The following is a 14,441-nucleotide window of genomic DNA, read 5'->3' as shown; positions in this document are numbered from 1 at the left end:
AGTCCCTCAGTCTAGTTCCCTTTTATAGGCAACCATGAAATCTCTTTTGTAAAGTGATAAGGTGACATCCTAAAGCCAGTGAGGTTATTTACCCCATTATTCCTATTGTAAGGCTATTTTGGAACCTTAGCTTCCTGATGGTTGGAAATTTTCTTCTAATTTACAATCTACATGTGTTAATACCACATATATCTACTTGTGTCTTGACTATCATTAGCCTTAATCTAAATAATATCTTACTTTATTTCTCAAGGGTTTCTCTAACTAATGCCTTTCTAGACAATTGAATTTGTTCTTTTTTTCCACACAAGCCAGTTCTTTTTGCAATAGATGCTCTTTATTCTTGCAATACATGCTCTTTATTCTTTTCGTCATCCTAGGAGCTCTTTGGATTGTCCTATCAGCAAAGTATAAATAATTGCCAATGGTAGCAAGACTCAAAGGATAAGAAGGGAAGTCAGGCTTTTTTAATCTGTCTGAAAGAAACCCAACCAAATATTTACACCAGTCTTGCTGCCAACCGTTAGTTTTGTAGAACGGTGGATTTTCACAAAAGTGGCACAAGTCATTTGTGTGATATTTTGAACTTTTAGAAGGAAAGCTGCTATACAAAAAGTATATAAGAAATGTACTTGTTATAGTGAAACCTCCATGATGAGAAAAGATTTGCAATAGAACTGAATGAAGATCCTAATTTATCTCTGCTTATTGTACAATGTGCAGATTTTACATCACTTGACAGAGAACTTCATTTAAGAGTTATGTTTTTCTAGGCCTATAAGGACTATACTGAAGTTCTGCTCCTACCTGGTTAATATAACCCACTTACTTGTCTTTACTGATAGCAGGTGTCTGATGCTGATGCACGTGAACAACCATATTAGTTCCTTAGCAAAAGTCATATAGGTATCACAAGTTGTGTTATAACTTCTACAAAATCATGGTTGTACAATATTAAAGCCTACAGTTATTTCACCAAGATTTTATGAGTTCTGTTAAGCTTAAATTTAATTGCTTATGTATGTGTATGTATAAAAAATATATTTATATAAATTAAAAGAAAGACTTTTAGGTAATATTTTCTTTTGTTTTCAACCACTTAGAACACTACAAAGCTAGAAGGAGTTGCTGTTGATTTACAAGTTAATTAGGCTCATAATCAATAAGAACCAGGGAAAACGACAGAGTGCTGATAATAATGGATGAAAAGCATTTTCATATCCACACCCACAAGTTTTAAAAATCTAAATGGATGCAATCAGAGCATTTAAAACCTTAAATCTACATCTGGACTTTGTTTTCAAAGTGCCAGTCACTGGATATTTCAGTTTTCTCTGCACTTGATGATTGGCAAATGCAGGTCTCTGGGGGGCCCATTAGTGACTACACCAGTTCTTAGTGCTGACTGTTGCTGTGCATCAGGTCCTAGAAATTTTGAGATAATCAGTCAAAATGGCATTTAAATTCAAACAGCTCCTAAAACACTATAGACCTTCTTTTAATTATTAAGTACTATTCCAGCCAGCTTTATGAAATCCATTTAACTTAGGGGCCCAGGCCTTAGTGGTAGAAGCTAAACTACAACGCTCTGACTGAGCTAACCGTCGGTGAGATCATTTTCAGCACCTGAAGCCCTGTAACCCCTTTTCTTCTCTCCTGTGCGTACCTTGTCTTGGTACCCTGTCCCTCAGCTGGCCATGTAATGCCGACAGAGCCACCCCTGCCCCGCGAAGCAGTCGTGTCCCTCCATCGTGGGACTGTATTTCAGAGGTGCAGGAGGTGAAGTGCGGACGGGTGGGAAGCCAGGACCAGCAAGCCGTGGAGTTACTTCTGCTTGGCTTCCTGTGCTCCAGCCGTTCACACACAGACAGGTTTCAAACACATCGTGGGGAGGAGACAGGGGCAGCTGCCACATGACTGACTTCAGGCCCTGGCATGAAGCAAAGTTCCTGGGGATTAGATTAAGAGACCTTTAATGTGGATGGTCAGAAGGTCTGGGTTTAAGGGCATCCTATCATATTTCAGAAATGAAACGCTCATCAACGTCACACAGGCCTAGCAGCACTGAACACAGTATAACCTAAATACTTTTAGAGGCCGAATACCTAAGATAATGAAGCTGTTTTCTGTAAATGTTTTTTTTTAAGGTGTTAAAGTCTGAGCTATTTCCATTAATTAATCATAATCATTTTAATTATGGAAAAACGTGAGTTTAAATTGGACATTAGATACACTGAACATTTGGTTTTGAAAAATGAGTAGAAAACTAGGAGTCATCATCACTAGACAATAAGTAAATAATAAATATCAATTAATATATTTTAATTTTTAAAAAAAACACAAAACCAATCTGCGAAGTACCACAAGTTACCTGTTGCTCTCTTCACATTGTTCTTTTCATTGGCAGTCATGTAACAGACATTATCCTGGCACCATGGGTTTGAATCTTGGTAACTAACTTGAAGAGAGTGGGAAGCATTTTAATTTTTCAAAAAAGCAGCAGGTGGAAAGTGACTTGGTAAAGATGACAGTTGACTGAAAAAAAAGCAGCTGCCTACTCTTTACCCAAATACATGCTCTGAGGGGCAGCTGAAGCTGAAAATTTTGACACTAAAGGATGCAGCTTGCTTTGCCTCATGCTATATCCTCACATCCAGCAGCATTAACAGCATACATCAACCAGAGTATCTTCTTCACAGAACATGCAAAACATTTACAAGCTGCTCTGCATCAGATACGCTTTAACACAGTAGCTGCTGAAAGTGCTCAAAACGTACCTTTTGTTCTGCAATTAGCTTCTGGTTTCTCAAGCAGGAAATCGGCTTCAGGGGTGGTGGTTTTTCTGCAGCTAACATAACCAACGTAGGAATTGTTTGATCTTTGCAGGTTTTTAAACGGATAGTTTTGTGCAGAGTCAATGGAGAGAGTTAAGTATCTCTGTAGCTACCTGAAAATATCTCATAAAGCTATAAATAAATGCATGTAGAAATTACTGAAATGAGAATTTCTTTACACTGCAATAATTTTTTTTATTCTACATTTAGCTGTCTTGAGAGCTTGTATATTTATGCAAGATTGAAACCAAAAGGAAGAAATAATATGCTTATGCAATAATATGCTAGTAACTTTGTTTCCTCTAAAACATGAATAAGGGAAATTTTGCTTGTGTGAGGATTACACAATGTATGTTATTTAAAGAAGTATCTGACTGGTAAAGGGAAAACTACCTAATTTGAAAAGGGGAAGGGCAGTCCTACAGCTGTGACACTGGAACTGGTAGATGCCAGTCTTCCATTCCTGGCAGAATTTCTTCCGAGAGCATGTGCAATTCATAGTCTGTTTCTATTGGAAATGTCTCATTTTCACTTTTCCTTTCTGCCAAAAACAGTTACAAATACCATGGTCTGAAAAGTGCACTACTTCTTTATTTTGCTGTATTCCTTTATTTTTTTATTTTTGAAGGAAAATGGATTATAAACATTTACTTGATAGAATACAGTACTCACAAGATATTGTGGCATTTTAAGAGTAAATTAAAATTGGATGTAGCGTGGGAAGCTAGGATGACATGTAGCGTTTTCACCTTGACAGCCTTTCACTGGAGGTAGCACAGCAAAAGATCTTGACACATCTTGACACCAGTGTGAATGCCTTCAAGTGGAAGGCAGGTAATTTTTTCAGAATCTAAAGTAAGAATCTAAAGTTATCGATAGTCATGACACAAAAAAACCCAGAGCTTCAGCATTCCCTAGATGAGTGCTGATCTTATGTGTACTTTTTGGGAGCAAAAGTAACTAACTAAAAATAAAATAAATTTTAAAATAACATATAAATAACATACATGTGAAAATAGCTATATATACATAGTTAGAACTAGTTTGCCTAGTAGAGTAAAGCTGTGGAAAAAGTCAAAAATGGTATTCTGGAAAACTGAGATATTTGGAAATGTCATGTTAAAAACAGTGCAAAATTCCAGAGATCACAAAGAACAGAGGAAATTTAGGTATACAGCAGTAGGTTCTTATTTGCCTCTTTTGTTAGCTGTCTCAAGAAACTTTTCTGTTCTTTTTTCTTCTGAGTTGCTGCCTTCTCTTAAGTTCTCATTCTTGATGTATGTTGTCTCTTTCAGTCATGTTTAACATTTTCTTCTAAAATAATTTAAAATAATAGATGAGCAGACACTTAATTCTAATCCTGTAAAATAAACAGTTTTACTACATGAAATTTCAAGTTTATTTTAATAGGATTGCTGACTACATTAACATTAAATATGGTCAGTTTTCATTTATCTAAGGTGATGAGGAATGAGATAACACAGTTAAAACATACATAATACAATACTTAGGTAATAAAGCTAGAAGAATATAGGATGAGATGTAATAGAGAAAAGCTTAACCATTGAACAACGCTTAGCTGTGAAGTGCAGACAGTTTCAAAAGCCTGCAGGCTCACACAATGAGGCATGCCACTCACATGTGTATCACTGAGGGAAGCTGCAGAGCCACGGTCGTGTGGAGCCGCTCCCAAGTGACAAACCCCATCCCCCAAGGCTGGGTCACATATGACCGCACCAGACATACCTACAGTCCAGAGATCCAGTTCCCACAGTCATAGACAGAAAGCTTACCTAAGCTTCTCTGCACTCACCACATGCTGAGTCTGTGAAATGGATTAAGATCCACCCACAAGCCATAGAAAGGTATGTATATGTGTAAGAGGTTTCAGGACTGTGGCCTTGTAAGTAACAAGACTGTTTCTAACTACATTCACAGATAACCCTTGTGACAGTGAGATGTCAGTGGTATTTGTAAAAGTAACTGTAATGAAAATAGGAGTAATAAATGTGACCTTACTACTGCCACCTACAATAATGCTGCATGTTTGTGTCTGGTTTTCTCTAAAAGTTTGTCAGTAGACTATTCAGATCTGAAAATGGGTGATAAAGAAGTTATACTGTGGTCTCTCAAAACAGTCGCCATTGTCTATATTGAGGTCTCTCTGTTTTTTTCTCCATCATATATACTAACCAGTCCCGATTTGTGAAAATGTACTTGGTGCACTGGTTGAACTGTTTGCATAAGCCTGTTTGAAGGTATGCTCCCTTCAATGATTTGCTCTTCCATGAGCTGGACTCAATAGCCATTAGAAGTCTTTGTATTTATTACAAAGGTAACAGGATTGGGACGTATAGGAGAAACGTATGTCTAAGTCAGTCACATAGTACCACTGTTTCTACCCAGTTAGAATTACTGATGCTTTAGGAAAAAAGAGTTCGCGTAGGTCAGTGGGTGATTAGTGGGACTGAATTTGAAGAGACTTGGATTCTATATTTAGCTTAGCCATTGACCTTCCTAGAAAAGCCACACCATCAACCTGTGCCTCTTCTACCTAATAATACGTGCTGCCTTGTTTATTTGGATTCCAAGCTTTTCCTAATAGGTCCTGTCTCTTACTGGATTTACATAGCATCTAGCATAGGGAGGCTAAAATGCTAGCTAAGTCCAGCAGGCACATCTGTAATCTAAATGTGTAAAAAGAAAGGGAAGGGGAAAAAGAAGTAACAAAAATAACAGTGAATATTCCTGTTCATATACAATTATCTTTTCTACTGGGGAGGGGGGAAGTGAATTTGTATAAAGAAATTAGATTAAAGCAACTCCAAAGATGAAAAGAATGGAAAAAGAATTGGGGCCATTTATTAAATAAATCTACAAAATAATTATCTACTGTCCTTTAAACATTCAGTACACAGAGAGCCTTTTACAGATGGAGGTTTAAGAGGACTGCAGGACCACACAGCACAAGAAAGAGTTAGAAACAGGGGCCAGATTTCCCATCCCAAGCACTGGAGTATCATAACAACCCCACAATGAACAACTATGTAACTGATGAGTATAGGATGACTAGGGGGAAAACTGAGGAAGGAAAACCTGTGTGTGCTCTTCAAAATAAGTTTGCTTAAAACCGCACATCAGGTTGTTGTTCTTAGGTCAAAGAGTGCACTTTGATTACAGATACGCACAGCAGAGCCCTCCAGTGACATGTACATCACTATGCAGTCTATGAAACTAAACAACAATGCCATCATTAATATTATCTACAGATTTTATCTTTTCAAACACTCTCACTGTTGGTATGTTAAGACAGCTTAGTTCTGCCTCACTGCACACAGGAAAACCCCATTCCATAACAGAAACAGAGAATGGGGTTAAAAAAGGGAATCTGTGGCTTCTGTTCTCTGCTGTATTCCACTAAGTTCCCCTTTGAATTGGCAGATGAAATTCAGTTACTGCTTTTTTTTGTCCAACCCCAGCTCTAGCCCTAGATACAGCAGCACGACCCTCAAGCCTGCACTGAGTTCCTAAAACTATGTACATTCCATTGCAAAATGATCTGGTGATCATTGTATCTGACGATACATTACATTTGTAAATTGTTTAAATTATAAGGCTACTGTGAAAGTAGTTTGAACCAACTGATCTGTGGTGATGAAAAATACTTCTATAACATTCAAATCCTTTAGCACCCTTCAAATGATCCAAAAACCAAAGGACACTAATTGTGTAGGCATAGCTTTAAGCTTAAAAGCCTTTTTATGCAAGAAATTAAGTCTTTATCAAGAAAATAACTGTTGAAATCTTAATATGTTTCAGTGACAGCCACACTTGAAGAGCAATTTTATAGCAAAATGATCCTTATGTTGCATAATTTGGACAGGCTTTTGTTCTCATCTTAATTTCCCATACACAGCTTACTTTACCATCTTTCCTTCCCACACCAATTGAAAGGGAGAGATCAAAAGTCAGGAGAGAAAACATCAAGATTTGGGACTGGAGTTAAACTAAAGATTTCAGAACAGCTCCTACTTCAAACACGCTATTGCATAACTGACTAAAGCCTTGGGTGCCTCATGGAAGACTTGGGCAGCTGCATTCCACCTGAGATCCCACTGGAGGCACAAGTCCAAAATAGCAACTTTAAAACCCCGACTCAGCTTCCGCGCAGGACTAGAAGTATCTAAACTTCCTGCTCTTTCATTTTTGTATTCTCAAGGCATCTAGAATATGAACCTGCCCAGAAGATGTGCCAGAAGAAGAGGCATTTTTTTCCCTTTACCTAATATCAAAGGTTGTCTGAAATCTAGAAATTAGCTCCTTAGTCCAAACCTTCCTCCAGTAATTATCTGACAGGCTTCTTCAAACTAGGCCTATAGGACAGGGTAGACTATAAAATGCAGTTTCAGCTTCTTGCTTTATTATCAGTGTAGCTGGAGGAGAGGTTTTTACCCATCTTTTATACAATTTCATAACAGTTACAGCATGGCCAAGGAATGCAATTTTCACCTTTTTGTGCCCAAGACAGTCAAACCCACATCATTCTCCCATTAGAAAAACTGTCTAACCATCGGTTGGTTACCCTTAGTACATAAATTGCTGCATTGTGATGTACAAGAGGTCAGACTAGACAATCTACGAGTCATTTCTAGCTTTAAATTCTATGATAATATATGAAAACTACTGTGTTGCCATAAATAAATAAATAAGGCATTTTGCCTCTGAGTCACTACTTTCACATAACAATTTGCTAATGCAGCAATGAAAAACTAAAATCTTGTCCTTCTGGAATATTTATGACGAGTTCTGTGACACAAAGCATGATGCTTAGTGTCCCATCTGACTTCTGCCTTGGGGTCTGCCCAAGTCAATGCCTTTCTACTTTCAACTGAGTGAGGATTTCAGCAGGTGAGCTGAGTCCTCTATAGAGTTTGTGAAGCACTTGTGATCTCAAGTATTCTATAAATATGGAGTAATATAAGAGGAATCTTAATTTCCTTTCCATGTACAGAATTATACCAGTCTGAAGCTTTTATTTCCTCCCAAGGAAGTTTTATTAACCCTTAAACTCTAGAAACATAGGTCTTCAGAATGAATGCATTGTCTCAGTAATGCATTCTCAGCATGATTACTTCAGTGGATTAAAACTATATCTCTTCAGAGAAGAAACCTGTATTGGGTTTGTGTGGCAAGGTTTTGGTAGTGATGGGGCTACAGGGGTGGCTTCTGCAAGAAGCTGCTAGAAGCTTCCCATATGTCTCACAGAGCCAATGCCAGCTGGCTCCAAGACGGACCCACCGCTGGCCAAGGCTGAGCCTATCAGGGACAGTGGTAGCACCTCTGGGATAACATATTTAAGAACGGGGAAAAAACTGCTGCGGAGCAGCAGCCAGAGAGAGAAGTGAGAATATGTGAGAGAAACAATTCTGCAGACACCAAGGTCAGTGAAGAAGGAGGGGGAGGAGGTGCTCCAGGTGCTGGAGCAGAGATTCCCCTGCAGCCCATGGTGAGGCAGGCTGTCCCCCTGCACCCCGTGGAGGTTAATGGGGGAGCAGATATCCACCTGCAGCCCATGGAGGACCCCACACCAGAGCAGGTGGATGTGCCCAAAGGAGGCTGTGACCCTGTGGAGACCCTGCACTGGAGCAGGCTCCTGGCAGGACCTGTGACCCCATGGAGAGAGGAGCCCACGCTGGAGCAGGTTTGCTGGGAGGACTTGTGACCCTGTGGGGGACCCATGTTGGAGCAGTCTGTTCCTGAAGGACTGCACCCTGTGGAAAGGACCCACACTGGAGCAGTTCATGAACTGCAGCCCACGGGAAGGACCCGCACTGGAGAAGTTCGTGGAGGACTGTCTCCTGTGGGAGGGACCCCACACTGGAGCAGAGGAAATTTTAAGTTGCCAGTTTCAGACCATTCAACCACTCAAGCACAAGAACTGGACGTAAAAGAAAACCAGAAAAGAACGAACAGTCTTCCTGCTAGTGCTGTTAAAGATAAAATGAAATGTATAAGTACAAAAGGTCATGTACAGTGTCAAGAATAAACTCTTAGCTTCAGCCATGCTTGAAAACATCAAGCACTTACAACAGAAAGTGTCTATATTGAGTTGAGTTGACCAGTGTGGTATCAGCAGTAGCTAAGCTGCTTTGAATGAGAAGCACTCTTTAAATTTCACATGCAGGCTTCCAAGACAGTATATGGCTTCAAAAAAAAATTGTCTCTCTCCTTAATGTGGAACAGGGATTTTTCAAATTTCTCAGCCTAATCAACAGATCTTCTTACTTTCAGTCATTTTTTGATTCTTTATTTTTCTAGCAGAGTTCCAGATCATGTGGTGAACTTGAAACCTACTCACAGTCGATTGATTTATTCTTTCTAGCATTTGAAGGTATCAGAAGTACTGTCTCCAGCCCCAAAGAAAAACAGCTAAAATGCTGCCTCAGTGCAATAAGCATGGAAGTTTAGTCACTGCCTCAAGATCCTCACATTATATATGTTAGAATCTGCCCATGAAATCTTCAGGCTTTTCCAAAGTTTCACCTACATACATTAGAGATGCAGGTATCTTTTCCCTCACATGGCAATTCCTCCGTTCCTTCAAACATGTGGTCTTGCAGACTAAATGGAGGAAAGGTATGCTGTATACTGCTGTTCTCCGAGAGCTGTACCAAACTTTCATTACAAACACTTATTTGACTACAGTACTAGTGAATGTAAAAAATTCAATTAATACTTTTCACAAAAACAAGTTTCAAAATATTTCAGACAAAATACTGATGATTCTTAGTGTGGAATATTCAAACTTGAATGAGTTGGCTTTGATAATCTGTCCCCAAGAAGTCTGTATAAGGAGCAAACTCAGATATGGAGTTAACAATTTATACAATTGATACTAAGGTTTTAAGATTGTTGTATCTAATTTTCTGCAATAGTCTCTTCAAAAACCTGAAATTACAAGATGGTAAGCTGAGACCAAATTTGTAACCCAAATAAAAGGTGGGTTAAATAGAATTATTCTAGCCTAAAACCATGGTTCAGAGGGAATTTGTGTTGAATGTCAGTTTGGAAGACACTGTTTCTAACCTCATTTTGTTACTTCAAATACACTTTAAATCCTCCTCCTTACTATTTTCTTGATCAGGAATTAGTTTTCATCAAGCTAATCACAGAGGTAGGGGATATAGCTACCCTTCAATTTTTAAGGTATTTGGAGTATCCATATTGTTTTGTTTCAGACACAGTTCTGAATGGTTGCAAGTAAGGACATCGCACGAGACAGATCCCCCCCAACACTTTCAGTCCTGGGCAAAATTCTTTACTGAAGACAAGACAAAGCAGTGGAGGGAGTGGGAGATGGAAAAGGGACATAACTAACGTAAATGCAGGCTGAGCAGCACAGCTGGGAATTGGAGTAAATAATTGCTCATTAAGAGAGAAAGCCAGGAAGAGACAAGAATGAGTAAGGATGTTCAGAATAAACTGTACTAATAGTCAGACACTGAGGACATCAATGCATAAACATCCCTCGTGCAGCTACTTTTCAGTTTCTCCTGGATGGTATGGTCTGGCTTTCTGCCCTCATGATCTTTCTTTTCCATGATCTGCCCTTATGATCCTTCTGCCCTCAGCTGGTTTGGTTGAAGAAGTAAGGCAAAAGCAGCCCTCATATTGCCAGAATGAGGGATACTTACACTCTTTCCCAGCGAGTTCCGAGTTTGTTCAGGGAGGGGTACTTCGGAGTAAGGTCTGTTTTCTGTAGTCCTCATGGTGTTACTCTGCTTGTTGAAGTAGCTTGTTTCTGCTTCCTCTGGCTGAGTTTTCTGGTTGGTTTGACCATTGACTGCTCCAAGTGGTTACTGAAATGAGACTATTAGTAAACATTTGACTTCTTTTTTAAAGCTCTCATTTCTGGAGTAGCTTCCAAAATTCACAAAATGCCACGCTAAATGTAGATGCTCGCGGTTTATTTTTTCTCCCAAAACGTAAACATATACCTATATATGGCTAGTGCAAAAGATCGTCTCTGTGTGTGTGTGTGTACGACTATATTTGCGTATTACATGCTGGATTCGAAAAGGAGTGTAAACCTGGCCCTCCTGATGACAAAAGCGAGTTATGCCATTTACTTCATTCAGGACGGGATTTCACCCATAGCCTCTGAAAATTAGAATTATTTAAAATGCCAGAAGCTTGGTATGTGAATTCTTAGACAATTAGGAGGGGGCGGGGGGGAAGTAGCCAAATAGCTGTTTACTGTATTTTTTCTAATCCAATTTTGAAAGAGCGTAATAGATTTGAGTTGGGATGCTACAACTGGTTCCAAAATTAGATGCCTAGTTCTTATTTGCAAAGTAATTTTTCTGCTCCAGTCTCTACCTGTAAATAAAGCAGAAATATGTTAAAACAGTCACCTAAAGGATATTAAAATATTGACAAATGTTTTTGACAAAATTACTAGATAATGCTGTGGCTTTAAATATCTTCTGCAAAAAGTAAAAAGATTACCTCATCACTTTTTTGGGGAAAAAAATACAGCACATCATCATGTGTTTTTTTCTTCACAGAATCACAGAATGTCAGGGATTGGAAGGGACCTCGAAAGATCATCTAGTCCAATCCCCCTGCCGGAGCAGGATTGCCTAGACCATATCACACAGGAACGCGTGCAGGCGGGTTTTGAATGTCTCCAGAGAAGGAGACTCCACAACCTCTCTGGGCAGCCTGTTCCAGTGTTCGGTCACCCTCACCGTAAAGAAGTTTTTCCTCATATTTATGTGGAACCTCCTGTGTTCCAGCTTGCACCCATTGCCCCTAGTCCTGTCAAGGGATGTCACTGAGAAGAGCCTGGCTCCATCCTCATGACACTTGCCCTTTACATATTTATAAACATTAATGAGGTCACCCCTCAGTCTCCTCTTCTCTAAGCTAAAGAGACCCAGCTCCCTCAGCCTCTCCTCATAAGGGAGATGTTCCACTCCCTTAATCATCTTCGTGGCTCTGCGCTGGACTCTCTCTAGCAGTTCCCTGTCCTTCTTGAACTGAGGGGCCCAGAACTGGACACAATATTCCAGATGCGGCCTCACCAGGGCAGAGTAGAGGGGGAGGAGAACCTCTCTTGACCTGCTAACCACACCCCTTCTAATACAGCCCAGGATGCCATTGGCCTTCTTGGCCACAAGGGCACACTGCTGGCTCATGGTCATCCTGCTGTCCACTAGGACCCCCAGGTCCCTTTCCCCTACGCTGCTCTCCAACAGGTCTGCCCCCAACTTGTACTGGTACATGGGGTTGTTCTTGCCCAGATGCAGGACTCTGCACTTGCCCTTGTTATATTTCATTAAATTTCTCCCCACCCAACTCTCCAGCCTGTCTAGGTCCCTCTGAATGGCTGCGCAGCCTTCCAGCGCGTCAGCCACTCCTCCCAGTTTGGTGTCATCAGCGAACTTGCTGACAGTGCACTCTATTCCCTCATGCAAGTCATTAATGAATATATTGAATAGTACTGGTCCCAGTACCGACCCTTGAGGGACTCCGCTAGACACAGACCTCCAACTGGACTCTGTCCCATTGACCACCACTCTCTGGCTTCTTTCCTTCAGCCAGTTCACAATCCACCTCACTACCCGATCATCCAGACCACACTTCCTCAGTTTAGCTGCGAGGATGCTGTGGGAGACCGTGTCAAACACTTTACTGAAATCAAGATAGACCACATCCACAGCTTTACCATCATCTATCCACCGGGTTATGTCCTCATAAAAGGCTATCAAGTTGGTTAAGCCTGACTTCCCCTTGGTGAAGCCATGCTGAGTGCCCCTAATGATCCCCCTATCCTCGATGTGCCTAGAGACAGCACCAAGAACAAGTTGTTCCATCACCTTTCCGGGGATGGAGGTGAGGCTGACCGGTCTATAGTTACCCGGGTCCTCCTTCTTGCCCTTTTTGAAGACTGGAGCGACATTCGCTTTCCTCCAGTCCTCAGGCACCTCTCCCGTTGCCCACGACTCAGCAAAGATGATGGAGAGTGGCCTTAACACATAAGAGTATTCTTATGTGAATACTGAACGGAATAGACTTGACATGAAAAGTTTTGATATATTTATCAGATCACAGCTCCCTCTTGTGTAATTCATCATTACTACAGAAAACTAAGTTGGATTAAACTAAATTCTGTGATACCTATTTATTTTATTCCCTTACTTTTACTTTTCTTATCAGTGATATTTGAGGTTTTGGCATTTCCTATTTTCATGTAATTTCAATGCCAGGACAGATAATAATACTTACAGTAAGGCTGCACTAAAACTACATTTAGAGGAATGTTACTTTTGCTCAATGATTTTGATGTCCATAATCAAAATCCTGGGGTTTTACTTAAGAAAATTCATGTCTAATCTGCTATTTATTATTGCTGCTAGGTCTTTCTTCCACATAACTTTCTAGGGGTTTTTTTTCTGTTCATATTTTGATGACTTCTGGAAAAAATCTAGCTATTCTCTAGTTTTTGTGTCCATAGGTGTTCATCATGACATGGTATTACCATTCTGTGTCTAAGCTTTGTGGTATTCTCTTTCTCTCAGTGAAGTAAGACTCACTTTAGAACTAGTAACAGAATATGTATAACGGAAAAGCTAGAAAGCGTATTTTTGCTACAGCACTTATTTCTGACCCTACACAGAAAGACTGCATTTCATTAATTTTACTGTTATTAACACTTGAAGAGTTACCTTTGGAACAGAAATTTAAAAAAAAAAAAACAAACAAAAAAAACCCAAAAAAACCCCCAAACAAACCACCATTCAAGTCTTCCTATAACAACATAGTGCAAAACCCCAAATGACCCTCCTGGAGAAGGCGTATGAGAACATAGTATGGACTAGGCAAGCAACCCCAAATTTAGAAAGTACTAACAAACCTGGTGCCAATGGTTTAACTGCCATTTAAATTGCGAATTGTGGTTTTGTCCACAAAAAATGACAAATCATCTTAGATGCATCTGCACAGACCAAAGCTAATGCAGGAGAAAGAAACACCACTGACTAAAGCAGATGTGAAGGTCCTTAATCTTTTTTCTATCCCAATATACACCACCATTACAATCAAGTAAGGTTGGCATCCTGTACTCCTTCCTTAAGAATTCAGTTTATTCACAAAACTGCAGTGGTTTACTATTCTGAATTGAAATTTGTTTTCAAACAATCAATCTAACATTTATTTTCAAGTAAACAACGAACCCAACCAACCCCAAACTTGGTGACATCGGCCTGAAGCTTGCAGGGGGCGAGGGGAAGCGAACACGGTACCGTCAGCGCTTGAGGCCCTCCTGCTTGCTGCCCCTGGTGCTCCATCCCGGCTGCTGGCTCGCTCCGTCTCCCGTTGCCCACAGTGGGAGCACTCGACCGCCCCGCAACGCCACCCAGCAGCCGGCGCCCAGAGCCCCCGGGAGCCGGCAGCCGGCCCCCCACCCCGCTCCTACGCAGCCGCCCCACACCCCCACACTAGCCTCCCTGGGGCAGCGCGCTTAGGTAGCCAGCGCGATCGCCGGAAGGCGGTGCGCGGGGCTTTGGGAGCCGCGGGAGGCTGAGAGGCGACGCAGCAACCAGG

At 40.6% G+C, this 14,441-nt stretch overlaps 2 long non-coding RNA genes across 3 annotated transcripts; both read right to left on the bottom strand.

Annotated features, from left to right (window-relative positions):
• Positions 1 to 1,888: 1,888 nt before the first annotated feature.
• LOC137663191 (uncharacterized) lies at positions 1,889 to 2,930 on the bottom strand. The gene is made up of 3 exons (XR_011048142.1): positions 2,778 to 2,930; positions 2,372 to 2,458; positions 1,889 to 1,949 (listed from the first exon to the last, which is right to left on the bottom strand). It is a non-coding gene; the product is annotated as an uncharacterized lncRNA (long non-coding RNA).
• Positions 2,931 to 3,145: 215 nt separating this feature from the next.
• On the bottom strand, positions 3,146 to 14,338 carry LOC137662872 (uncharacterized). 2 transcript variants are annotated; one of them, XR_011048067.1, is made up of 3 exons: positions 14,081 to 14,338; positions 10,529 to 10,693; positions 3,146 to 4,194 (listed from the first exon to the last, which is right to left on the bottom strand). It is a non-coding gene; the product is annotated as an uncharacterized lncRNA (long non-coding RNA). The 2 variants fall into 2 exon arrangements; XR_011048066.1 differs by having other exon boundaries at positions 3,148 to 4,148.
• Positions 14,339 to 14,441: the final 103 nt, after the last annotated feature.

The sequence above is a fragment of the Nyctibius grandis genome, chromosome 4 (genome assembly GCF_013368605.1).
Source record: "Nyctibius grandis isolate bNycGra1 chromosome 4, bNycGra1.pri, whole genome shotgun sequence".
In the NCBI taxonomy this organism is placed as follows: Eukaryota; Metazoa; Chordata; class Aves; order Nyctibiiformes; family Nyctibiidae; genus Nyctibius; species Nyctibius grandis.
Note: the sequence above shows the minus strand (reverse complement) of the source record. Positions and strands in the feature narration are given on the sequence as shown.